Source organism: Microcaecilia unicolor, chromosome 10, assembly GCF_901765095.1.
Source record: "Microcaecilia unicolor chromosome 10, aMicUni1.1, whole genome shotgun sequence".
Lineage (NCBI taxonomy): Eukaryota > Metazoa > Chordata > Amphibia > Gymnophiona > Siphonopidae > Microcaecilia > Microcaecilia unicolor.
Genome location: NC_044040.1, coordinates 15,685,286 through 15,710,686, shown reverse-complemented (window position 1 = coordinate 15,710,686; position 25,401 = coordinate 15,685,286). Strand labels below are relative to the sequence as shown.

General features: G+C 43.1%; 1 protein-coding gene across 1 annotated transcript in view; it reads left to right on the top strand.

Annotated features, from left to right (window-relative positions):
* Window positions 1-25,401, top strand: part of CHCHD3 (coiled-coil-helix-coiled-coil-helix domain containing 3) — a 449,808-nt gene that overhangs the window by 259,916 nt on the left and 164,491 nt on the right. The gene's annotated exons all lie outside the window — the stretch shown is intronic.

Here is a 25,401-nt window from a genome sequence, read left to right as displayed (position 1 = left end):
ATGCTCCCTCATTTCATATCTTCCTTTCAGTTGAAACACAGAGTACCAAAGCAAATTACAGAGCATATTCAAAAGCATGGATTAACGAGACAAAGCCAACATGGCTTTAGTGAAGGGAAATCTTGCCTCACCAAACTATTACATTTCTTTGAAGGGGTGAACAAACACGTGGATAAAGGTGAGCCAGTTGATATTGTGTATCTGGATTTTCAAAAGGCGTTTGACAAATACCTCATGAAAGACTCCAGAGGAAATTGGAGAGTCATGGTGTCCTATTGTGGATTAAAAACTGTTTAAAAGAGAAAACAGAGAGTAGGGTTAAATAGTCAGTATTCCATATCATCAAGCTGATCAATCCATAGACTGGTGGGTTGTGTCCATCTACCAGCAGGTGGAGATAGAGAGCAAACTTTTGCCTCCCTATATGTGGTCATGTGCTGCCGGAAACTCCCCAGTATGTTCTCTATCTCAGCAGGTGGTGGTCACACACAGCAGCAGCTCTGGCTAGGCCTCCAAGCCTAATTTTTAGGTTTTGTTGAGTGCCTGGGGTTGAGGGCTCTTTTGAGCAAGTGCAAACCTGGTGGTGCCAGGTCCCTCCTTTTCTCCCCCCTCCCGCTGGCTCCGTTAAAAAAAAAAAAAAAAATTTTGAACGGCCTTAAAGGCGTTTATTTCGACGTTTATTTAAGCGTCTATTGCAGCTACTCGCTGAGACACCAGGTCGTTACAACTCGGAGCGGACAGCAGGTAATTTTACCTTTTTATAGCGGGCGGGGGTTCCCCGATTCTTCTCCTCGTGGCTCATGGCGTCGGAGGGCGAGGGCGCAAAGGGTCGCTCCCCGGGTCGCTCGAGCGCTTCTAGAGGGGATGCGGGGGTCTTCAAGCCGGATTCGCCCTTGGTGGGTGACAGTTTCGCGACCGATGCATGTCCCGGTCCTTCCTCCGGCGTGGCGGTTTTTCCCGCCATAAACGCCCATCCCCCGCTCCTCGCCTCCGCCATCTTGGCCGGCCACGCGGCTCGGACGGCTTCTTCTTGGGCCGCCCTTGAGGTTGGAGACATTAATGCCATGAACGCCCTTAATTTGGGCGACGGCACAGAAGCGGCTAAAGTTAAGAGCCGTTCTTCCCGCGCGGCTCCTTCGCGGAGTTTCGCGCCGGACGCCATTTTGGATGCGCAGCATGTCTCTCCCCCGCTATTGCGAGCGCCGGTTGAGAGCGCGCCTAGGGCTGTTGCCCAGGCTGCGGAGGTGCACAGTCTGGGGGTTTCTCCCCCGAGTTTGTTTTGCTGCTGCATCGGGCCTTCCTCATGCACAACGCTGCCCCCGCTCCCTCCTCTGGTAAAGAGGTTGAGGTTCCCAGAGGTAAACGCCCTCGGGTTGATTCCCAGGCCTTGGAGGAATTTGTCTCCTCCGATGTAGATGAGGGCAGCGTGTCTGAGGTCTCCCAACGGTCCTTTGCGGATTCCTTGGTGGAGACGGATCCCCGCTCGGATGGAGCGGATGACCCCTCTGCAGCGCGGCTTTTTCGCCCGGAGGATTTGCCCAACCTGTTGTTACAGGCCATGGACACTTTGAAGATATCCTCTCCGGAGGACGTCTCTCCCTCAGCCCCTGTTGGCTCTGCCATTATGCTGGGGACTAAGCGCCCGCCTAGAACCTTCCACGTGCATGATGCCATGCACACCTTAATTTCGGCTCAATGGGATGTCCCAGAAGCGAGCCTTAAAGTGGCTAGGGCTATGTCCCGCCTCTATCCTTTGGCTGTGAGTGAACGTGAGGCCTATCTGTGGCCTACCGTGGATTCTTTAATCACTGCGGTGACTAAGAAAACGGCATTGCCGGTGGAAGGTGGCACGGCCCTAAAGGACGCCCAAGACAGGAGATTGGAGGCGGCTTTAAGGTCGTCCTTTGAGGCGGCTGCTTTAAGTTTGCAGGCCTCAGTTTGCGGCTCCTATGTGGCCAGGGCGTGCCTGACTATGGTGCAGCGGGCTTCCCCCTCGGATCATTTCTTGAGGAATGATTGGCCAGCCCTGGAATCGGGCTTAGCCTATTTGGCAGACTTGCTGTATGATGTCTTGAGAGCCTCAGCTAAAGGCATGGCTCAGACTGTCTCTGCGCGGCGGTGGCTTTGGCTGAAACATTGGTCTGCTGACCACGCCTCAAAATCCCGCCTGGCTAGATTGCCTTTTAAAGGCAAGCTGCTCTTTGGGGTCGAGCTGGACAAAATCGTGACTGATCTCGGCACGTCTAAGGGCAAGAAGTTGCCGGAGGTCAGGGCTCGGGCGAGTGCTCGTCCCGGTACCTCCAGAGGACGGTTTCAGGAAGCCCGTCGGTACCGCCCGGGCAGGTCGGGTGCTTCTGCCCCCACTTCCTTTAAGAGGAATTTCTCCCCCAAGCAGCATTCCTTTCGCAGAGACCGCCGTCCCGGAGGTGCTCCCTCCGGTCCTCCCCCAGGGTCTCGTACCCAATGACGGGGTATTGGTCCACGCCCCAGTGCAGTTTGGAGGACGGCTGTCCTCGTTTCTGGGCGAGTGGACCACAATAACTTCAGACGCTTGGGTGCTGGAAGTCATCAGAGACGGCTACAAGCTGGAGTTCTGCCGACCCTTAAGAGACGGGTTTGTACTCTCTCCCTGCAAGTCTCCGGTCAAAGCTGTGGCAGTGCAGCAGACTTTGGACAATCTGATCCGCCTGGGTGCGGTCGTTCCGGTGCCAGAAAGTCAGCTTGGCAAGGGGCGTTACTCCATTTACTTTGTGGTACCAAAGAAAGGAGGTTCGGTCCGGCCTATCCTCGACCTCAAAGGGGTCAATCGGGCCTTGAAAGTGCGGCACTTTCGCATGGAGACTCTCCGCTCTGTTATAGCGGCAGTGAAGGCAGGGGAGTACCTGGCATCCTTGGACATCAAGGAAGCGTACCTGCATATTCCCATCTGGCCTCCTCATCAACGCTTTCTGCGTTTTGCAGTCCTGGGCCGACACTTCCAGTTCAGAGCCCTCCCGTTCGGGTTGGCTACTGCTCCGCGGACCTTTTCCAAGGTAATGGTGGTCATAGCGGCCTTCCTGCGAAAGGAAGGAGTACAAGTCCATCCTTATCTGGACGACTGGTTGATCCGAGCCCCCTCTTATGCAGAGTGCGGCAAAGCTGTGGACCGGGTAGTTGCTCTTTTGAGCTCCCTGGGATGGATCATCAACTGGGAGAAGAGCCAGCTGCGCCCGACTCAGTCCCTGGAGTATCTGGGAGTTCGATTCGACACCCAAGTGGGCAGAGTGTTCCTGCCAGACAATCGGATTGTCAAGCTTCAGGCTCAGGTGGACCAGTTCCTAGTAGCCTCTCCTCTTCGGGCTTGGGACTATGTGCAGCTGTTGGGCTCTATGACGGCCACGATGGAAGTAGTGCCCTGGGCCAGGGCTCATATGAGACCACTACAACACTCTCTGCTGCAGCGCTGGACTCCGATGTCGGAGGATTATGCTGTGCGTCTTCCCTTGGATCCAGCAGTGCGCAAGGCGCTGAGCTGGTGGATGCAGACAGACAAGTTGTCTGCGGGAATGCCTCTGGTGTCCCCAGAGTGGATTGTCGTCACGACGGACGCCTCGTTATCGGGCTGGGGAGCCCACTGCTTGGGAAGGACAGCGCAGGGGCTCTGGTCTCCTGCAGAGGCAAAGTGGTCTATCAACCTCCTGGAACTCAGAGCCATTCGGTTGGCGCTTTTGGAGTTCATCCCGGTACTGGTGTTCAAGCCTGTACGGGTCCTGTCGGACAATGCCACGGCTGTGGCCTATGTCAACCGCCAGGGAGGTACCAAGAGCGCCCCTCTAGCCAAGGAAGCTATGAGTCTATGCCAGTGGGCGGAAGCGAACCTGGAACAGCTGTCAGCGGCCCACATTGCCGGAGTCATGAATGTCAAGGCGGACTTTCTCAGTCGCCATACCTTGGAGCCCGGAGAGTGGCAGCTATCTGCTCAGGCGTTCTTGGACATCACGAAGCGCTGGGGCCAGCCGAGCCTAGATCTGATGGCGTCATCGGCCAATTGCCAAGTGCCGCGCTTCTTCAGCAGAGGACGGGACCCTCGATCCCTGGGAGTAGATGCTCTTCTCCAACAATGGCCGACACAAGAGCTTCTCTATGTGTTCCCGCCCTGGCCCATGTTGGGCAGGGTACTAGACCGGGTGGCAAAGCATCCCGGCAGGATAATCCTGGTGGGTCCGGATTGGCCCAGGCGTCCCTGGTATGCGGACTTGATCAGGCTCTCAGTCGACGATCCTCTGCGGTTGCCAGTGGGGCAGGGCCTGTTACATCAGGGTCCCGTGGTGATGGAGGATCCCTCCCCCTTTGGTCTTACGGCCTGGCTATTGAGCGGCAGCGTCTGAGGAAGAAGGGCTTCTCAGACAAGGTCATCGCCACTATGCTGAGAGCGAGGAAACGCTCTACTTCTACTGCTTACGCCAGGGTTTGGCGTATCTTTGCAGCGTGGTGTGAAGCAGGCTCTCTTTCTCCTTTCACTGCTCCAATTTCTTCAGTGTTGACGTTCCTGCAAGAAGGTCTGGACAAAGGCCTGTCGCTCAGTTCCCTTAAGGTCCAGGTAGCGGCTCTGGCTTGCTTCAGGGGCCGCCTGAAGGGTGCTTCCCTGGCTTCGCAGCCAGATGTGGTGCGCTTTCTCAAGGGGGTTAATCACCTGCGCCCTCCTCTGCACTCAGTGGTGCCTGCGTGGAATCTCAACCTGGTGCTAAGAGCATTGCAGAAGCCGCCGTTTGAACCCTTGTCAAGGGCATCTCTGAAAGACCTGACGTTGAAAGCAGTCTTTTTGGTGGCTATCACTTCAGCCAGAAGAGTTTCCGAGCTCCAGGCGCTCTCGTGTCGAGAGCCTTTTCTACAGTTCACTGAGGCAGGAGTGACTATTCGCACAGTGCCTTCCTTCCTGCCCAAGATTGTTTCTCGCTTCCATGTGAATCAGCAGCTATGTCTCCCTTCCTTTCGTAGGGAGGACTACCCAGAGGAGTACTCTGCTCTTAAATATCTGGATGTGAGACGAGTCATCATCAGATACTTGGAAGTGACCAATGATTTCCGGAAATCGGATCATCTGTTTGTCCTGTATACAGGTCCTCGTAGGGGTCTGCAGGCTGCTAAGCCTACAGTGGCAAGATGGGTCAAGGAAGCCATTGCAGCGGCTTATGTGGCCGCGGGGAAGGTGCCGCCTATCCAGCTGAAGGCTCACTCTACAAGAGCTCAGGCGGCCTCGATGGCAGAGGCCGGTTCCGTCTCCTTGGAAGAGATATGCAAGGCGGCAACTTGGGCTTCGGCCCATACATTCTCCAAGCATTACCGCTTGACTGTGGCTGCTCGGGCGGAGGCCCGGTTTGGAGCTTCAGTGTTGCGGTCAGGGATTTCTATGTCCCGCCCTGGGTGAGTACTGCTTCGGTACATCCCACCAGTCTATGGATTGATCAGCTTGATGATATGGAAGGTAAAATTATGTATAATCATACCTGATAATTTTCTTTCCATTAATCATAGCTGATCAATCCATAGCCCCTCCCAGATATCTGTATTGTTTTTATTCTGGTTGCATTTCAGGTTCAAGTTTAGTCTTCAGTTACTTCAGAAAGACTTCGTGTTCAAGTTTTTTCACTTGGATTCTTCAAGAGTTAAGACGAGTTTGTGTTACAGTGAGCTGCTGCATTCCTCTCCCCTCCGTTTTACGGGGCTGGATTGAGACTTAAAATTCTGCCGGCACTCCCTCCCGCTTCGTGCGGCTGTAGGGCAGTTTTGTACCCCTCCCGCTTCGGCGGTGTTAGGGTCAGTCAGCTCCTCCCGCGGTTGCGGTTGCAGGATAAGCCAGATCCCCCCGCATCGGCGGGTGTGGTGTCCCTCCCCCGCTCCGCGGGGATGAGCTGGACGGATTCCCCTCCCCCGTTTCGGCGGTGGTGAGCTGGGCAGAGTGTCCCTTCGTGGGTGTAATTCTCTAAGTGCTGAGTCCTGCGGATGGAGCTTTGATATCGACATACTGAGGAGTTTCCGGCAGCACATGACCACATATAGGGAGGCAAAAGTTTGCTCTCTATCTCCACCTGCTGGTAGATGGACACAACCCACCAGTCTATGGATTGATCAGCTATGATTAATGGAAAGAAAATTATCAGGTATGATTATACATAATTTTACCTTCTCAATGAAGAAGGGTAGATAGTGGAGTTCCCCAGGGGTCTGTGCAGGGACCACTGCTTTTTAACATATTTATAAATGATCTAGAGATGGGAGTAACTAGTGAGGTAACTAAATTTGCTGATGAAACAAAGTTATTCAAATTTGTTAAATCGCGGGAGGATTGTGAAAAATTACAAGAGGACCTTACGTGACTGGGAGAATGGGCATCTAAATGGCAGATGACGTTTAATGTGAGCAAGTGCAAAGTGATGCATGTGGGAAAGAGGAACCTAAATTATAGCTACGTAATGCAAGGTTCCACGTTAGAAGTCACGGACCAAGAAAGGGATCTAGGCGTCATTGTTGATATGTTGAAACCTGCTCAGTGTGCTGCGGCAGCTAAGAAAGCAAACAGAATGTTAGGTATTATTAGGAAAGGAATGGAAAACAAAAATGAGGACGTTATATTGCCTTTGTATAGCTCAAATATTGTGTTCAATTCTGGTCAGTGCATCTCAAGAAAGATAGAATTAGAAAAGGTGCAGAGAAGGGCGACAAAAATGATAAAGGGGATGGGACAACTTTCCTGTGAGGAAAGGCTGAAGTGGCTAGGGCTCTTCAGCTTGGAGAAAAGACAGCTGAGGGGAGATATGGTAGAAGTCTATATAATAATGAGTGGAGTGGAATGGATAGACATGAATCGTCTGTTTACTCTTTATTAGGACTAGGGGACATGCGATGAAGCTACAAAGTAGTAAATTTAAAACAAATCGGGGAAACTTTTCTTCACACAACATCTAATTAAACTCTGGAATTCGTTGCCAGAGAATGTGGTAAAGGCAGTTAGCAGGGTTTAGAAAAGGTTTGGATGGCTTCCTATAGGAAAAGTCCATAAACCATTATTAAAATGGACTTGGGGAAAATCCACTGCTTATTTCTGGGATAAGCAGCATAAAATGTGTTCTACCTTTTGGGATCTTGCCAGGTATTTGTGACCTGGATTGGCCACTGTTGGGTACAGGATGCTGGGCTTGATGGGCCTTTGGTCTTTCCCAGTATAGCGATACTTATGTACTTATATCTTGATCCATGATCTTTCATCCTTGCTACAGTATTCTACTGACTCTGGAACATGGTCAAAACTACTGGCTCTCTGAGGTACAGCCTGTATAAACATTAGGGTGCAGATGATCAGAAGCCCCATGCTGTTCCAAATAGTTCTGTAAAACTAGTGCCAGAACAGTGCAGGGCATTAACGCCCCTTTGATCAAAGCTAATAGCATGAAAATTTGGATGTGTTATTAATTCAATCATAAGGGGACTTCTGTGGGAGGATAGTGCCTTATACGGTAGGGAAGCCCTGTTCAGCATATGCTAGGATGGGCTGGGTAGGGCAGGGTGCGCCATTTTGGAGGCAGGACTGGAAGGAGGAGGGAGTGCTACTCCCTCCTTGCCATTTGAAGGTACAGGGGTGGGGGTTTGGGGCCTAGTCTATCAGATTGGGGGTGGAGGTCCATCTGGGTAAAGGGGATCGCTAAACGACTAGGGAGGTCTTGGGGGGAGGGGCGGAGGTGGTCATCTTCCGTTAGGAGGGTCATCGGGTCTGGTTGGGGGTTAGGCTTAGGTTTGACAGTCTGGGAGAAAATCCTGGACCTGTCAAACCTCTACTGGTCTCCCCCATTCCTCCAAACCCTAAAGCCAGCTCTTAGCTGGACCAAAGGCCCATTTTCTAATTGTGGCCAATCCAGGTCTCAAGCACCTCTCAAAAAGTCGCAAGATTGCATGCTACATACCCTCAGGGGTTGAAGACAGATTTATTTAAAACACCCAGTCAGCTGTGTTTCAATCACAAGCTGCATCAGAGGTAAAATATACTAAAATAAAACATACAAAATAAAAAAATTAATATAAATGCCATCATTAAATATCACAAAGGAATCATAAGTATTCCTTTATGATAGTGTATGATGACATATCTATGTGTTTATACATTTATGAATATTTAATACTCTTTGGTTCTTAATCTGATCAAAGTACAATGACATGGGCAGCATGAAGCTGCACTGGATGCTGGGGATGCAAGGTCCCCCTCAAAACACACATTGATTGGATAGACCATTGTCACCTGATTCATACAAATATTCAGCTATATCAGTATTGTCATCAAAGGATGCCTGTGCTCAGTGTCGTGTGAAGGCAAAGAGGCATAATTTTTTGGTGCATGCTTCAGTTGTTCAAACTCTCTGGAATTGCCAGAGAGGACCGCATGTCCTGAATAAAATTTGGTAGGTTGCAGCAATTTTAGGGTCCAGGGTAAAGCCCCAATAAACTTCACTTGATTTAGGATAATGTCATATCTTCTCTTGCTTTATAAGCATCATTAGTATTGGAAGTCTGATTTAGAAAAAGTTTGGAGAAATTATTTCTAGGTTAACATAAACTACGTTTTTGAAGATGACCTGCTGCAGCTGTTTTCAAAATAACACACAGGTACTGTGCTTTGTTTAGTACAGCTACTTTGTAAAAAAGCAATGAACCTTATTATATAATTTTGTATTTACAACTAAAGTGCAGCATTTAGCTAATTGAATACATGGCTACTGTTAATTATTTGCTACAGTTAATTGATATTCACTGAGATCAAGCTCTGCAACTCATAAATTTAATTTTACCTTGCAAGTGTTATATTTCAGCAATGAATTTTCCCATGAGGCATATTAATGTATCAATTTGTATAAATGTTGGTACAAATTTTACTTTGTTTGCATTATTTTTCATATTAGGATAATTGCTATTGGTCATTTTTGTCATAATCTTCAACTGTGCTGCTTGTGCTCTTGAAACTATTAGATGTCAATTACTAAATTTTCCTAGCGCTGTTTTATTCTTTAACTTCTTTTATCCTGGTCTCTGTGAAATGATGCTAGAAATGCTGAACCTCCATCTTGGATCTTATCCACAAAAGTGCTTATAAGCCAATTCATTGAAACTTATGGCTGTTTAATAGATGCAAAGATCAGCAAAGAAGCCATTTACATCATCACCAGATGTTTCTTTTTTACATTGGTGTAAATTATGTTAATTCAGAAAGATCCTGTTCCTAGATCAAATTCTGGAATTCACAACATAGTTTCAGATATTTTCATTTCTTAGCAACAAATTATAGTTATAATATAGAACTGAAATAATGAGGGCAGATTGTTTGACCTCAGATCTGTTTATCTTGTTTTTTTTAATCAAAGCAGAGTAAGCCTTTTATGTTGTAATCAGGGTTGGAAAATTGATAAGTGCCAAAAACTATCATCTGCTACTTGCAGCCAACCTGATGTAGGAAATGTCAATGCAGATGTCCAAAATTTGGGAGGAGCCACTGGACAAGCCAATGCTCAGACCCAGGCCCAAAGATAGCCACTTTTGCTTTAGCTAAGGCTCACGTGTAACTGTTGTCTGGGATTGTTTCTTTCCCGCGTAGAAAGAGTCAAGGATATATTTAGAGGAGAGATACCAGAAAGAATTTTTAAAACAACTGGAGAAACCCCAAGTTAAAAAAAAAAAACAACAATTACCACCCTTTTGTAAAGAAGTGAATAGTACAACAATTTTGACTTTAAGAACAAGTGATCTTGGACACACAAAGAGCAGGTGAAACTACATATAAATTTAACAGTCAACCATCATGTCTTCTAAATAAGAATAAATTCATAGATTAATCCAGTCTGTCACCTCAAAATGTTGCTTAAAAAGCTAAGTCTTAAGAGCCTTTTAAAATTTCTTATAAGAAGACTCTAGTCTGAGTTCCAAAGAAAGAGTATTCCAGAATGAGGGAGCAACAAAGCTAAGGGTCCTGTTTGCTAAACCGCACTGTAGGCTCACTAACTTTTTAGCCCTAAAAGTAGTGTGGCATGAAACCTTCAAGCCAGATTTTTTAGTATAGGAGAAAACCACCTGAGAATAAGGCAGGTTCCTGTGAGTCAGTTGATAAAGCAAACGAAGTGAGTGCAGATAGGAAGGAATCCCAGTGTAATATGCTCTTATGTGCTAAGATCAGTATCTTAAATTTTATTCAGACCTGAACTTGCAACCATTATTATTCTTGCAGGAGAGAATTGACATGATCATATGATGCAACATCATTGCTATATTTTGAATCAATTTTAAATTATTTGATAAAGGTAGCAGAGTTTTACTGTTCCTGAGTTGATAATATAATTATAAATTTTGTTTTTCTATGGTGAAGTGTAAGGGATCCTACCACCATAGTTGGCATAATGTGGAATGTGTATTACAGATCTGGAGACCCAGGTTTTATGCTGAGATTCCTTCACATCTAATCTAATTTAGACTTTAATCCCAAATATAATAATTAGTTGTTATTATTATTTGTAGCATTTGTATCCCACATTTTCCCACCAATTTGCAGGCTCAATGTGGCTTACATTTGCCGTAATGGTGGTTGCCATTTCCGGGTAACAGAATTACAAATGGTGTTGCGTTAAGGTGCATACATACATAGTAACATGGATGGAACATATAACATACATGGAACAGTTCATGGTATATATATATACCATGTGCATATATACATGGTAAAGAAGAATACATTGTGGTATTGCATGAAGGTTCCTGAGTGATAATTGGATTATGAAATATATTAGGTCATCGACTATGGAGAGACCATATTCGACATAAGGATTGAAGTGATAGTGCTTGTTCACTAATAGCAAAGAGGTTAATCAGTCAAGTGATAAGATTTCGGTTGTGTCTAGGTCGTGTATAGTCTTATTATTTAGTATTTAAGATGGATGTTTATGATATGCCTTCTTTAACAGATCTGTTTTCAGTAGCTTTCAGAAGATAGTTAGGTCTTGCGTTGTTTTTATGGCCTTCGGTAGTGCGTGCCATAGCTGGGTACAAATGTATGAGAAACTGGTTGTGTATGTGGATTTATATTTTAGCCCTTTGCAGTTAGGGTAGTGGAGATTGAGGAATGTGCGTGCTGATCTTTTTGCGTTCCTAGTAGGCAAGTCTATAAGGTCTGACATGTAGGTTGGGGCTTCAGATATGATGATTTTACTGAATGAATAATACTAGCTGAGGGGTTTCTTTGTTGCATGGCAAAAAGGGTGATTTGATATACTACAGATCTGAAGATCAACTGAAAGTGAGTCTACCTCCTATCAAGAAATTAAAATTGGCCACTTGGAAAGAGAGATCTATAAGGCCAGGTATAGGGTCAGAATTGTGAAACTATCTTCTATTAAATCTGCATTTACAGAAGAACTATGTGAAATTTTGTCATTGTTTAAAAATGTGGCTGTTTAAGAATTAATATAATTTAAGATGTAACATCGTACTGTATTGTTCATGATGATAATGATCACTGAAAGCTCTGCAGTTTGAATGTCTGTAGAATTTATTGTATTATCATCTGCCTTGAACTATATAAATTAAATTAAAAATCCTTAACCTAACATATCCGGGAATGTCAGCATACTTAACTTTTTCTAAGTGGTGTTAATGGAGGTCCTATACATCTAAAGTCTGTCATTGATTTTGCCTATGTCAGGTAGAAAAGGTTAATGTTTTTTGTCCTTCAAAGGAACAATATTCTGGTTCTTCTTGTGTCTACCAACCCTCTTCTAGTGGTTCTTTTTTGGTAATAAAATCATAGAAATGTGTTTGGTGCTGAAGAGAACATTCTGAGGAACAAAAACATACAGCCATTTTACAGTGAGATCTAGCCATCTAAAGTAAGAATTTGTTTAGCTAGGTCCATTGCAAGGTGAAAATACAACCCCATAGAGCACCCACATTTGGTCAACTAGATTCACTAGCTGTCCAAAACAATGGATGACTCCTGGGCATTCCCGACTTAGCTGGCCAATACTGATTTTCACTGGCTAAATTTAGGATATTTTCAGATGTTCTGCTAAGTTCAGCTGAAATTCAGCATGTCTTAAATTGAAAATCAGCTCCATAGTTTCTGGATGTAGTTTGGCATCATTATCCTGGGATACACTGGTAAATGTTGTACCATTTTCTTTCTTTATATCATCAACTTGCTTTTCTCCTAACATAGCAGTCTCCAGTTATGTTGCCTTTTTAAAGACATTAGTCTAACATTACAGAAGCTGAAAAAGCATTAAGCTATTCCTCGTTTGTTTAGCTTGCAAAAAATAAAAAAAAAACCCTTCTAACACTGATTGATACTTTAACTATAAGACACTGATGAATTGAATCTAGAAGATTAGATGAAAAATAAAAAGTGAGGAAAGCATGTGGAGCATGGCTTATGAATTTCTTTCCAACCCCTTTATTTTCTTCTGTGAACGTCTGTGACAGAGGAGAGAAGGGAGGGACAGTTTGAATGGAACAGTACCCAAATATTCTGTTGGTTTGGAAAGAATAATAAAACGAAACCAAATGTGATAATACATCAAGCCATGAGATTTCTCTGTCAACAAATTTAAAGGAATAGTTTTTACTGTTAACCACAGGGTGCCACTGGCCCACAGCAACAGATATAACTATACACAGCAAACTACATGGTTCAGTCAGGTAGGGGATAATTCTGTAACCATGTGCCTATATTTAGGCATCTGTTCTATTAAGGAAAGTAGGCTACTTTCCTTTGTAGAATACTAATTCATCCTGGTTTGTGTGTACGCCTAAAGGCCAGACATAATACATGTTCCTTTCATTATTCTATGTTACACATGTAAATGTGAGTCCTGCCCAGACTCCACCTATGTGCATGTCTACCTGTGAAATACATGCTATGTAAGATACACGCGTATATACAGAATAGCACTTAGGCAGATTTTGGGGCATTTATACCCATATGTTGCATTAATCTAATCATTTACTTAATCAGAATGTGAATGTTAGTGCCTACTGTGTGAATTATTCCCTACCCCCCTCATTCTATATCCTGAGCACCTAAACACAAGCTCTGTTTGCATGCTAAAAGGAACACTAGCACTTATTCATGAGACTGTTACATATGTGTCACAGTTCACAGTAGAATTTATAACAAAGAAAATGAAATAAAAATCTGAATTGCTAGGTATATAGCAGTTGTGAGGTGTGTGATGGGGAAAACATTCAGAGCATGCCTCCTGGGATTATTTCCAATCACTCTGATTTGTATATATATGTGTGTGTGTGTTTGTCTGTCTGTCTGCATCAGTGTCTGTATTTTGTTTGTATGTATTTGTTTTGTTTGTGTCTGTGTAGGATCTGCAGATGACTATGACTGGGAGAGTAGACAATTGGGAGAGTTAGTTTGAAAGGAGCAATTCTCTGTTGTATTGTCAGTGTTTCTTTGCATCAGAAGCTGAAATGGCTTTTCTCATAGAGATTCATTGGGCCACTTTTTAAGACTTTTATTTCTCTAGCCCTTTTTTTGAACTCAATGTGTCTCTCACCTAGTGTGCCTTAGATTTGGTCCTTTTCTGTTATATTTTTGGCAAGTTGTTTTGGTCCTCAGACATTCTTGACTCCATATGTATAATTTCTTTCCAACATTCTGTGGAGTTGGAAAGAATAACAAGTAGGGAAAATGTGCAGAGCATGGCTCATGGAATTCTTTGCATATGTGTCTTTGACTTGGAGGAGAAAGGAGAGGGAGCAGTTTTGTCATGGCTCCCTCTTTCCATTCTTCACTTGTCCAAAAATATCAGGTAGAAAAATGCAGGGCCAAGTTCTAGGTGTAGGAATAACAGCAGTTTGTGAGTGAGCATGGTGTCTGTACAAGCACATACTTTGAACAGAGTGGTCTAGGGTTCAGCTGGAGATGTCATTTACATCTTCCATTACCTGTGGGGAAAAAGCTGAGATGCCAAGGTTGGACTGTCTCAAAGAATGAGATTTACAGGCAGTATGTCCAAGGTATAAATCAAGAAATTTAAATATGAAAAAGACTTCACAAATGGGGAAAAAAATCAACAGAAAATTTGAGTGGAGGCAGTATTAGGACAGTTTCCAAAGGAATTTGTTCAGCTAATTAGATATTTGCCTAGGTACATTCTCCTGTACTTATCTTGCTCTTCACAATCACAGAGACACCATACACAGATTTCTTGTAAAGTTCTTGCAGCTGGTGACAGCTCTTTCCTCAACCTGCAATGGTCCCCTTTCTTATCATACATCAGGACATTAACTGACTGTATCCAAGGTCAGCCGAGTGCATCTAACAGAATTCATTCCTCACTCCCCTACCTCAGAGGAGCTTTCCCCTAGCTCACCCCCTCTTTTCCTGTGACTAGAGCAGCCTTCCATTTCTTCACCCTAGTGTCTTTCCATTGGCTGGATCCTATTAACAGTGTAACCAAGGGTTTTAGTGTTTGGTAGACAGTTGCCCAGTGTGTTCCCAGAACTTGAGTAACCCCTTTACGTAAACAGTATTTACCGTATTTTTCGGACTATAAGACGCACTTTTTTCCCCCAAAATTTGGGAGGAAAATGGGGGGTGCGTCTTATAGTCCGAAGGTAGCGTTTTTGGACCGCCGTCCCGTACTTACACGATGCCATGTTCCCTGGTGGTCTAGTGACATCGGGGCAGGAAAGAGCCCCCTCTTTCCTGCCCATCGCGCTGCTCTCCGTGCTCCTCACTGCTTTCTGACGGTCTCGGCGAGATTCAAAATGGCCGCCGAGAATCTCGGCGGCCATTTTGAATATCGCCGAGACCGTCAGAAAGCAGTGAGGAGCACGGAGAGCAGCGCGATGGGCAGGAAAGAGGGGGCTCTTTCCTGCCCCGACGTCACTAGACCACCAGGGAACATGGAATTGTGTAAGTACGGGACGGCGGTCCAAAACTCGGACAAGACGCACCGGAGCACCTAGGTTTTAGAGGAGGGAAAAAGGAAAAATTTTTTTTTTCCTATTTCCCTCCTCTAAAACCTAGGTGCGTCTTATGGTCCGGTGCGTCTTATAGTCCGAAAAATACGGTAAGTGGCTTGGATCAGGGCCAGAACCGGAATACTTCAGGAGACTGTAAACAGCTTCACTGTCTTCCCACTGTTCGTTCTCTTAATAAGCCAGTTTACTCCAGAGGCGGTTGTTCTGAAATTGTCTCCAGGCAAATAAGTAAAATCTGGCAGAGGAAAATACAGGCAAGAGGCAACAAAAAAGCAACTCAGTTATTTACAACGTCTTTGAAGGTTAATACTCCTAACTCCAAAGCTCAGAGAAAATCCTAATCTCCTCTAATCAAGTGCCTACTATGTTGGGTATCAGGGGATCTATACAGTTCAGTAGAGGTTCCACTTATAGTTCTTGGCTGCAGCAGCTGCTATAATGCTCAGAGACTCTGATGCTGAGATGCAGGTTTTAGAGATCTGGGTCCTCTGGAACCCTGTAATTTAGATGGTAAACTTCTTACAGCCTAGTAGATGTTCTTGGACCACCTGTAGAAGAGATAAAATCCAATTCACCTTGCTGAAATAAATATTCATATAACCCAGTCTTTCTTTACTTCTCAGAAGGGATGAAGAGAGTTCCCTGTTCCCTCAGATACCTAACTGGACAGATGCTTAAATGATATCTGTCACTTATGCATTGCTGGATCATTCCTTGGCCTTTATATATTAGCTAGGGTAGTACAGCATACAGTTTGTAGACTTCTCTGACTTCAATATAAAGCTAGGGCCTAGGCTTAAGAACATAAGAGTAGCTATACTGGGTCAGACCAATGGTCCATCTAGCCCAGTATCCTGTTTTCCAAACAGTGGCCAAGCCAAGGCTTGAAGGGCTCTCTCCTTGAGTATATGATCAGAGGCCAGGGAGGTGGTTGCGCCAAATACAATTATTCTGATGCAAGACAAAAGGTTTTATACTCAGGGGAGTTTCCTAGCAAAACTATTCCTTCCCTCTTATTGTAACTTAGTAATACTAGCTGCTGCTACTTTCTGGAAGAGGCTAGAATATCTAAGTGCTCCTCTAGTGCTCTTCTGGCAACTACTGATGTCAAGAAACTCAATTAATTATCACTGAGATTATTTTTCTTTTTCTTTAAACCTTCAAAGGTAAACCCACTGGGTTTACCTTTGAAGGTTTAAAGAAAAAGAAAAATAATCTTAGTAATAATTAATTGAGTTTCTTTTCAACGGATAATATATTACTGATAATCTGCTATAATACAGTGGGCATTATATTTAATAACTACTGATGTCAGACAACATGTAAAATTTTATTTTTTCTTGTAGAGGGACTGAGAATCTATGCAGGCATCCATACTACAACATTACCAACTGCCCTACAGTAGTCTCTGCTGCAAGTGATTCTGAAAGCAGGTAGGGTAGGCCAGATTTACTCAGGGAGGAGGACTGGAGAACTGTAAATAGAGGTGAGAGTAGGGAGGTGGTATATTTAGTGTGGCAGGGTAGGTGTGGGATGGGGATGCATGGATTGTTGAGAATAGAGTGGAAACAATTTGAAAGGCGCAATTCCCTAACTGCTGTGCTTCACTGGGTCTGTTCATATGCCACAGAAGTTGAGATCGCATCTCCCACAGAAATTCATTTGGCCAATATTTGTGGGGAGCTTATTTTCCTGGAGCCCACCCCCCCAGTCTGATCTGACTAATCTTTGAACTTAATGTGTCTTTTCATCAGTTATTCCCTGTGCAGAAATTTTTATCCTTTTCTGTTAAATTTTCAGAAAATAATTTTTCCCCCAGATATTGTCCACCCATTATTTATCATTCTTTCCGAATTCTGTTGGGTTGGAAAGAATAAAAATGAACCAGTTGTCCTTTAATGTATGATGTGTTGAAAGCTATTTAAAAGCGTCCCTTCATTGAAGATTATCACCAGGTCATAGCAAAGTGGTTAAACCTCACCATGAAAACTTTGCTTGTTCCTGGAGGGCCACACCTTTGTAAAGATACGAAGAGGATGGACACATTTCAAGAGCAGAGTACCAATTGATACAGGGCATACATTAAGAGAAAACATAGAGGCTTACGGAATTCAAAAGTTAGCGTCGAGACCGAATTGCTGAAATATAAAACAATCTTCAAATAAATTCCCTAAAATATTTCCTGTAGTCTCTCCTTCCCTTTGATAAAATCAGCAGAATCATATCTTGGAGGTGGGGTTATTTCTCTGCATAGTTGTGATGTCTTCAGGAGCAGGGAGGGGTTCCGCATTAACTGGAATACCCTGAGGCAGGATTTTCTGATGCAGTCCTGGTGTGGCATGTTCCTCCTGGCCACAAACCAACATTTTCAAAATGCCTGGACTGGGTGAACTGATCTTGTGCATTGCTGATCTGTAAAGTGTGGAAATGCTTAGGCGCGGTGCCGGCATTATGTGAAAGTATTTACCAGAGCTTTACTCCAGACACCTCTGACTGCATTCAAGCCCAACAAGAAAGTTGTTTAAGTATAACAAGGGGTTCATGATATGGAGTTGGAAGGAGAAGTCCTTGCCTGCCAACATATTGTTTAGAACCACAGGCTTAAGCCAAATAAAATCCTGAATTAAAAGAAAATCAGGCAGCCAGCAGAAAGAGTGAAAGTGTTCATATAACAAAGGTTTAAACTGAAGTTGTAAACTAATCTGAGTCTGTTTCCAGGAGGTAGCCTCAGGTGGTCTTAAAGTTTTAAGTGTGTGATACATAGAGACTTGGATCCATTAATTGCTGTACTGTATATTCTCCGCTCATAAGATAATCTGCTCCTTCATTTCAGACCTTTCTGCTGCTCTCCAGGTTTTATATTATTGTGAGGTGCCACTGAAGCTTTTGATGGCAATGGGCAGTTCAGAGGGAAGGAACAAATTTGGTTTTGAAAAGATAGATGTGTGTTCTGAAGGAAGCTATTCAGGCATCTTGAGCTTTGAAAGAAGATGAAAGGTGAAACAAAAATTGTCTTATTTTCTATCCCTTTCCTAATAATTCCTAGCATCCTGTTTGCTTTTTTTTTCGCCACTTCACACTGTACCAAAGATTTCAGCATATTGTCTATGATGACATCTAGATCTTTTTTTTGGGTGCTGACTCCTAAGGTGGACCCTAACAATAAAGTACTTATGATTCAGATTATTCTTCCACATTTAATTTCATCTGCCATTTGGATGCCCGATCTTCCAGTTTCCTGTTATGTATGTGTTAGGCGGGGAGAGTCTGATAGGTACGGGCGGAGAGAGGGATCTTGGGGTGATAGTATCTGAGGATTTGAAGGCGACGAAACAGTGTGACAAGGCGGTGGCCGTAGCTAGAAGGTTGTTAGGCTGTATAGAGAGAGGTGTGACCAGCAGAAGAAAGGGGGTGTTGATGCCCCTGTATAAGTCATTGGTGAGGCCCTACCCTGGAGTATTGTGTTCAGTTTTGGAGGCCGTATCTTGTTAAAGATGTAAAAAGAATTGAAGCGGTGCAAAGAAAAGCTACGAGAATGGTATGGGATTTGCCTTACAAGACGTATGAGGAGAGACTTGCTGAACTAAACATGTATACTCTGGAGGAAAGGAGAAACAGGGGTGATATGATACAGACGTTCAATTATTTGAAAGGTATTAATCCGCAAACGAACCTTTTCCAGAGATGGGAAGATGGTAGAACGAGAGGACATGAAATGAGATTGAAGGGGGGCAGACTCAAGAAAAATGTCAGGAAGTATTTTTTCACGGAGAGAGTAGTGGATGCTTGGAATGCCCTCCTGCGGGAGGTGGTAGAAATGAAAACGGTAACCGAATTCAAACATGCGTGGGATAAGCATAAAGGAATCCTGTGCCGAAGGAATGGATCCTCAGGAACTTAGTCAAGATCAGGAGGCGGGGCTGGTGGTTGGGAGGCGGGGATAGTGCTGGGCAGACTTATACGGTTTGTGCCAGAGCCAGTGGTGGGAAGCGGGACTGGTGGTTGGGAGGCGGGGATAGTGCTGGACAGACTTGTACGGTCTGTGCCAGAGCCGGTGGTTGGGAGGAGGGGCTGGTGGTTGGGAGGCGGGGATAGTGCTGGGCAGACTTATACGGTCTGTGCCCTGAAGAGCACAGGTACAAATCAAAGTAGGGTATACACAAAAAGCAGCAAATATGAGTTATCTTGTTGGGCAGACTGGATGGACCGTGCAGGTCTTTTTCTGCCGTCATCTACTATGTTACTAAGGTCTTCCGGCACTTTTTCAGTGTTCCAATGCACTTTAACAACTTTGATTGCTTTTGTGTTATCTGCAAATGTATTCACCTCATTTGCCATTCCAATCTCCAGATCATATATAAATATGTTAAATAGCACCAGTCCCAGTACAGATCCCTGTGGCACTCCACTATTCACCCTCCGCTGAGAAAAATAGCCATTTTCTCGACCCTTTTTTTATTCTAGCCATTAACCAGTTTCTAATTACAATAGAACATTGCCTCCTATCCCATGGCTTTTAGCATGCAGTCTTTAGCCCTCTGCTAAACCCGCAGGAGATTATTACTCTCTAGTCCCTGGGACTGCAAGCACAGCCTGACAACTGGGAGTCAGGTAAATCGGAAGGAAGAACAACACAGAATGCTGTCAGGTAAGTAGAGTGTTTAAGGCCACAGATGGAACAACAAGGCAGATGCGGGAATCACAGGAAACAAATGTTTTATTCATAACCCGACATGGCCCGTGTTTCAGCTGCTGCCTGTATCGGGGTTTGCCACATAAACACAATATTATGCATATTAAATTTAATACATTAAGACTTAAATAAACATAATCATAAAAATACATTTAAAAACATAAATACCATTGAGAACATCAGTCTAGAGTTTTCCTGTTATATTGTTGAGTATTCTTCTTCACACCATGTTTGATTAAAACACTGCATCTTCATCATATCGAGAGAGCCTGGAAATTATTTAAAATCACCCAAAGTATCCAAACCAGAATATATATAATAATTTAAATAAAGATAATTTTTTATGTCCAGGCAAAATAGCTTCCACACATATGGACCTCAGCTGACTTTGCACCACTGAAAGGCTGATTCTTAAGGAGCTTGTCATCCCAAATTTACAGACTTAAATTCCTGCTAAACGTTTATATCAAAAGCATTTATTTGGAGCATTTTACCATATAAACTACTATGCAAGATCATAACTGCCTTACTTGCAATGGCAGTACACACACACACCAAAAGAAAAAATATAAAAACTAGCACCTCTCTCCTCCCCCCAGACTACCTTACAATCTCTGGTGGTCTAATGGTATATTCAGGGCAGGAGTCATCCCCAGTTGCTCTTACCCATGTCAGTTCTACTCTCAAAATGGTTGCCGCAGCTTCTTGAGGCAGTCTTGTGAGAGTGCCACCATCCAATACATTAATACATATGGTAGAGTCTACTAGTGACTGAGGAAGTATGAGGACATGTGAGTAAATAATGTACCAGCAGAAATCAAAACTGAGACACAATTTAAGCATGCTTGAGTCATATACAGAGCAAGTCTATAAAGTACATGCTCACAGTTTTGCACGGATTATGCATGTAGAATTAGAATAATGGCTTATACTCACATACATGTGTAAATGCCAGAATTCTGCTTAAGCAAATATTTTTCAAGTAGGCATACAGATAGGTGGAGTTTGAGCAGAGTGTGGGCAATGCACAAAGTTATATGTGATTCTGAGCAGAGTGTGGGCAATGCACAAAGTTATATGTGTATCTGCAGTCTGCTCTATGGCTCGTGTAAATGCTCACGCCTAAATTATTGTCCGCATGTTTTTGCTCTTATACTAGGGAATATCTGGGAGGAGCCTATTCTATAAAGGGAAATGGGCCCCTATGTTCTTTTATAGAATAGGCTCCTACCAGATGCCCATCAATAGAATTGCCCCATAGGGGACAGTGGTAAGAACAGAATTCAATGATTGGGTAAAAGAAATTGGATGCCATGATGTTGGTTTAATATGTCAAACTGCAAAGAGTGCGAATATGTATCAAAAACACTAAATATCACTCTTTTATTAAATCTATAGTTGGACGTGAGACTTTGATCAAACATAAAATTTTATATATATATATAATTTTATATATATATATATAAAAAGTTTCTGTGAGCAAAAAACGGAAAGCGGAGTATCTTCCAATATCAAAAAGTGATCAAAGTCTACACACCCCTCTATAGTGAATACTAATGGATCTGAAAAACTCCAGTATCCACTACTAAACCCTCTTAAGTGAAGTTAAACTGAAAGGTATCGAAGATAGAAAACACAACACAATTGCAGTATCAGCCGCTCATCGCATAACAGCAACTAAACATTCCAATAATCAGTAACTTAGCTTGAATTGTTGTTTTATAACTCTTCTGGAGTCTTGCGTTGTCCTGACTCTCAAATAGCAATAATAATGTCTCAAGTTGCTAACTCAATCTTTCCAGTCATACTTGCAAGAAGGTCTTAAATTTGATTACGATTTCTCTTATCAATTTTTAAGTGGGTATGAATTTACAATCTTCCACACTCGCAATGTCTTATAAACTTTCCCGACAGCAAGGGACCCCACTGTGTCGCAACCTTCATCAGGAGAAATACAATAAATAAAAATTTTTTTTTCTTTTCTTTTCAATCCATCGCGAACAATAGCTCTGAAAATGGCGGACATTCAAATAGGACGCCAACATCATAACTCGGCCCCCTCTATAGTATTCACTATAGAGGAGTGTGTAGACTTTGATCACTTTTTGATATTGGAAGATACTCCGCTTTCCGTTTTTTGCACACAGAATCTTTTTCTCCCTGAGTATGGATTGTTTGGAAGTTTTTTGATGTCTGTGATTTTTTCGGAAGGCGGCAGGAGCCTATGATGTTGGCCATTTCAGTGGAGTCCTAATGTTAGGTTCCCTGGGCTGTTGAGGCTATTATATATATATATATAAAATTTTATGTTTGATCAAAGTCTCACGTCCAACTATAGATTGAATAAAAGAGTGATATTTAGTGTTGTTGGTTTAATATGGAAATTTGAATCTTGTTCTTACCTGCACATTGTTATGCCTTATTCTCTCCTCCGCACTGTTTCTCTCTCTACCATTGCTAGCCTTTGCTTTGCTTTGCTTTCCTTTAATTCCTACCTCTGCAACTTTCTCACGCCACTGTTTGAAACTTTCTTCTTCTCTCAGTCACTGATTAATCTTTCTTGTCATTACCATTATTCTCCTAAGGCCAGCCCTACCAGTGAACGACTGTGCGTTTGGTGTGCATAGCCTGCTTTACAGTCTTTACTGACTTATGCAAATGAGCCCCCTCCCTTCTCAGTGAGAATCCCCCACAGGCCACTCCTGTGAAACAATAATAGTTTAGCCTCAAATATTGAGAATTTCTCAGAATTTAAAAAGGACAATGCCAAGGCACGTTCATTTGTAAACCGCATTGATTAACATTTTACCCACATTGATAGTATATAAAATTTAATAAATGAAAGTAAATAATAACTGTTAAAGATCCCTACGCATAGATAATAATACAAAATATTATAAATGGCAGTTTACTTACATTTATTTTCTTTGAAAAAGCATTAAATACTATTCCGATGGCTCTCTTATTCTACATTAACAAGTCTAAATATTAAACCAGCATAAATCCTGAGTGCGTATCAGAAGAGCCATGGGTAGTGAGAGGCGCCCAATATAGAATTCAAGGAGAACCAGAATCTGGGGACTGATGGAGCTGGAGAAGGTCTGAAAATGCCAGAAATTAAGGACTAAACATGAAGTGTATGCATTGAAAATGCTAGAGACTGCTACAGAATACAGATAGATACAAACTAGATGGAGATTTCTGCAAAATGTTGAAGGATTGTGTAAATTTATTTTCGTTGTCTAGGTGGCATCTCTCAACAATTCAGTACTTACACAACTACTTGAATTATTTTGTGTCTCCTCCGCTAATTTAGTAACCAGTATATAATTCATTCAGATGTGCCCTCTTTCATTATACATTTTCTTTACTCTTTGTGCTTCAGGAATTGGAAAGAAAGGTGAGTAAAGAACAGAATTACATAAATCAGCATGTCCACTTTCTTTGTTGTGTTGCTTCTGTAGAGGCCACCAGTTAATGAGGTTCACAGAGTTTCATAATGACATGAAAAGAAAGCCAGAAAAAGAAACACCACAGAACCTTTGGCTAATAAAGGAAAAGAAACACATTTCATTTTTTTCTAATATATTGCACTGAAACATGTTAATTAACCATTATGAGACCAAATGAACCTTTTCACTGATTCTGGCAGCTCTGTTTCCTTTTACAGCAAGTTCTTTCATAAAGTTGACTGTTTTAATCCACAAAATCTGACATGGCAACATGAAGAGGAAAGCAGACAATGGAAAATATGTTCTATGCCATACACTTACTGTTTCTTGTTTCCTGAAAGCATTTTCCCTCCCATTCCCTGTGCTTGATTCAGTCATGACTTTCAGTAAACACCTTAGTTGTCCATTAGTATATTACTACCTCACACTTTGTCTTTTTGGAACTGTCACCCAAAGGACTGTACTTTGGTACACCTCTGATTATTTTTAGGAGTGCATTAGACCAGGGCCAAGACAGAGTTGTGAAGTAGAACTGAATGATTTAGTCGCCCAATCACTGTGAGAGACACCTCTCCCACAAAGCAGAGGTATTTTTCTCAGGAGTACGTGTTGGTGCATGAAACCATTGGATTTGTTGAGAGGTAGATACCGATTTAAAACAATACAAATGGTAACTAATTGAGAACCAGTAATCCAATTCATAAAATGATTGAGGAAAGTCAAGCACTTTGACATGTCAGGTATTAATATGTCAGCTTTAATAATTGCTGATGAGATCACAACAATAATGAAAGTGGAAGTTGTGGACTGCTCCCTAGTCAGCCAGGACTGGGGATGCTGAAGAGGTACTGTTTACAGCCCTTGGGGTGTGGGGAGGAATCATAGTCAACTTGCAGTGGTGAGATCTGATGGCTGGATCTAAAGTCCATGATTATTTTTTATTTTATTATTTGTTACATTTGTATCCCACATTTTCCCACCTATTTGCAGGCTCAATGTGGCTTACATAGTACCGTAGAGGAGATCACCAGTACTGGTATGAACAATTACATTGTGAAGTTATGGTAGAATAAAGGTCATGTGTGATAGACACATTAGGGAATTGTAAAGGAGAAAAAGTTAAGCTATGTCCAATACGATTTTTGGTTTTGGTATGTTGCAGGGTTAAGGCATTTAAGTTGGATCATTAGGGTATGCCTTTTTGAACAGGTTGGTTTTTAGTAGTTTCCGGAAGTTAAGGTTGTCATATGTTGTTTTCACGGCGCTTGGTAATGTGTTCCATAGTTGCGTGCTTATATAGGAGAAGCTGGATGAGTAGACTGATTTGTATTTGAGTCCTTTGCAGCTTGGGTGGTGGAGATTTAGGTATGTTCATGATGATCTTGATGTGTTTCTGGTTGGTAGGTCTATGAGGTCTGTCATGTATCCCGGGGCTTCACTGTAGATGATTTTATGAACCAAGGTGCAGATTTTGAACGCAATATGTTCTTTAATTGGGAGCCAGTGTAGTTTTTCTCGTAGAGGTTTTGCGTTTTCGAATCTCGTTTTTCTGAATATGAGCCTGGCTGCTGTGTTTTGAGCAATTGGAGTTTCTTTATGACTTGTTCTTTGCATCCCGCATAGATTCCATTGCAGTAGTCAAGATGGCTTAATACCATAGATTGCACCAAGTTGTGAAATATTTCCCTTGGGAAAAAAGGTTTCACTCGTTTGAACTTCCGCATTAAGTGGAACATTTTCTTCGTTGTAGCTTTCGCTTGGCTCTCTAGTGTGAGGTTTCGGTCGATTGTGACTCTGAGAATTTTCAGGCTGGCTGATATTGGGAAGGTGCAATCTGGGGTGGTTATGTTGGTGGGTTTATATGTGTTATATTGGGATGAGAGGATAAGACAATGTGTTTTTTTCTGTTTTAAGTTTTAGTTGAAATGCATTCGCCCATGAGTTCATGATGTTTAAGCTGAGTAAGATTTCTTTAGTGATTTCTGTTAGACCATGTTTGTATGGGATGTATATTGTGACATCGTCTGCATATATGAACGGGTTAAGGCCTTGATTGGATAAGGACTTGGCTAATGGGGACATCATTAGGTTAAAAAGGAGTGGTGAAAGTGGTGATCCTTGAGGTACTCCACAGTCTGTTTTCCATGGTGAGGATATGTTCGAATTTGATTTCACTTGATATGTTCTGGTAGTTAGGAATTGCTTGATCCAGCTAAGTACGCTTCCACCAATCCCGAAGTATTCTAGGATGCT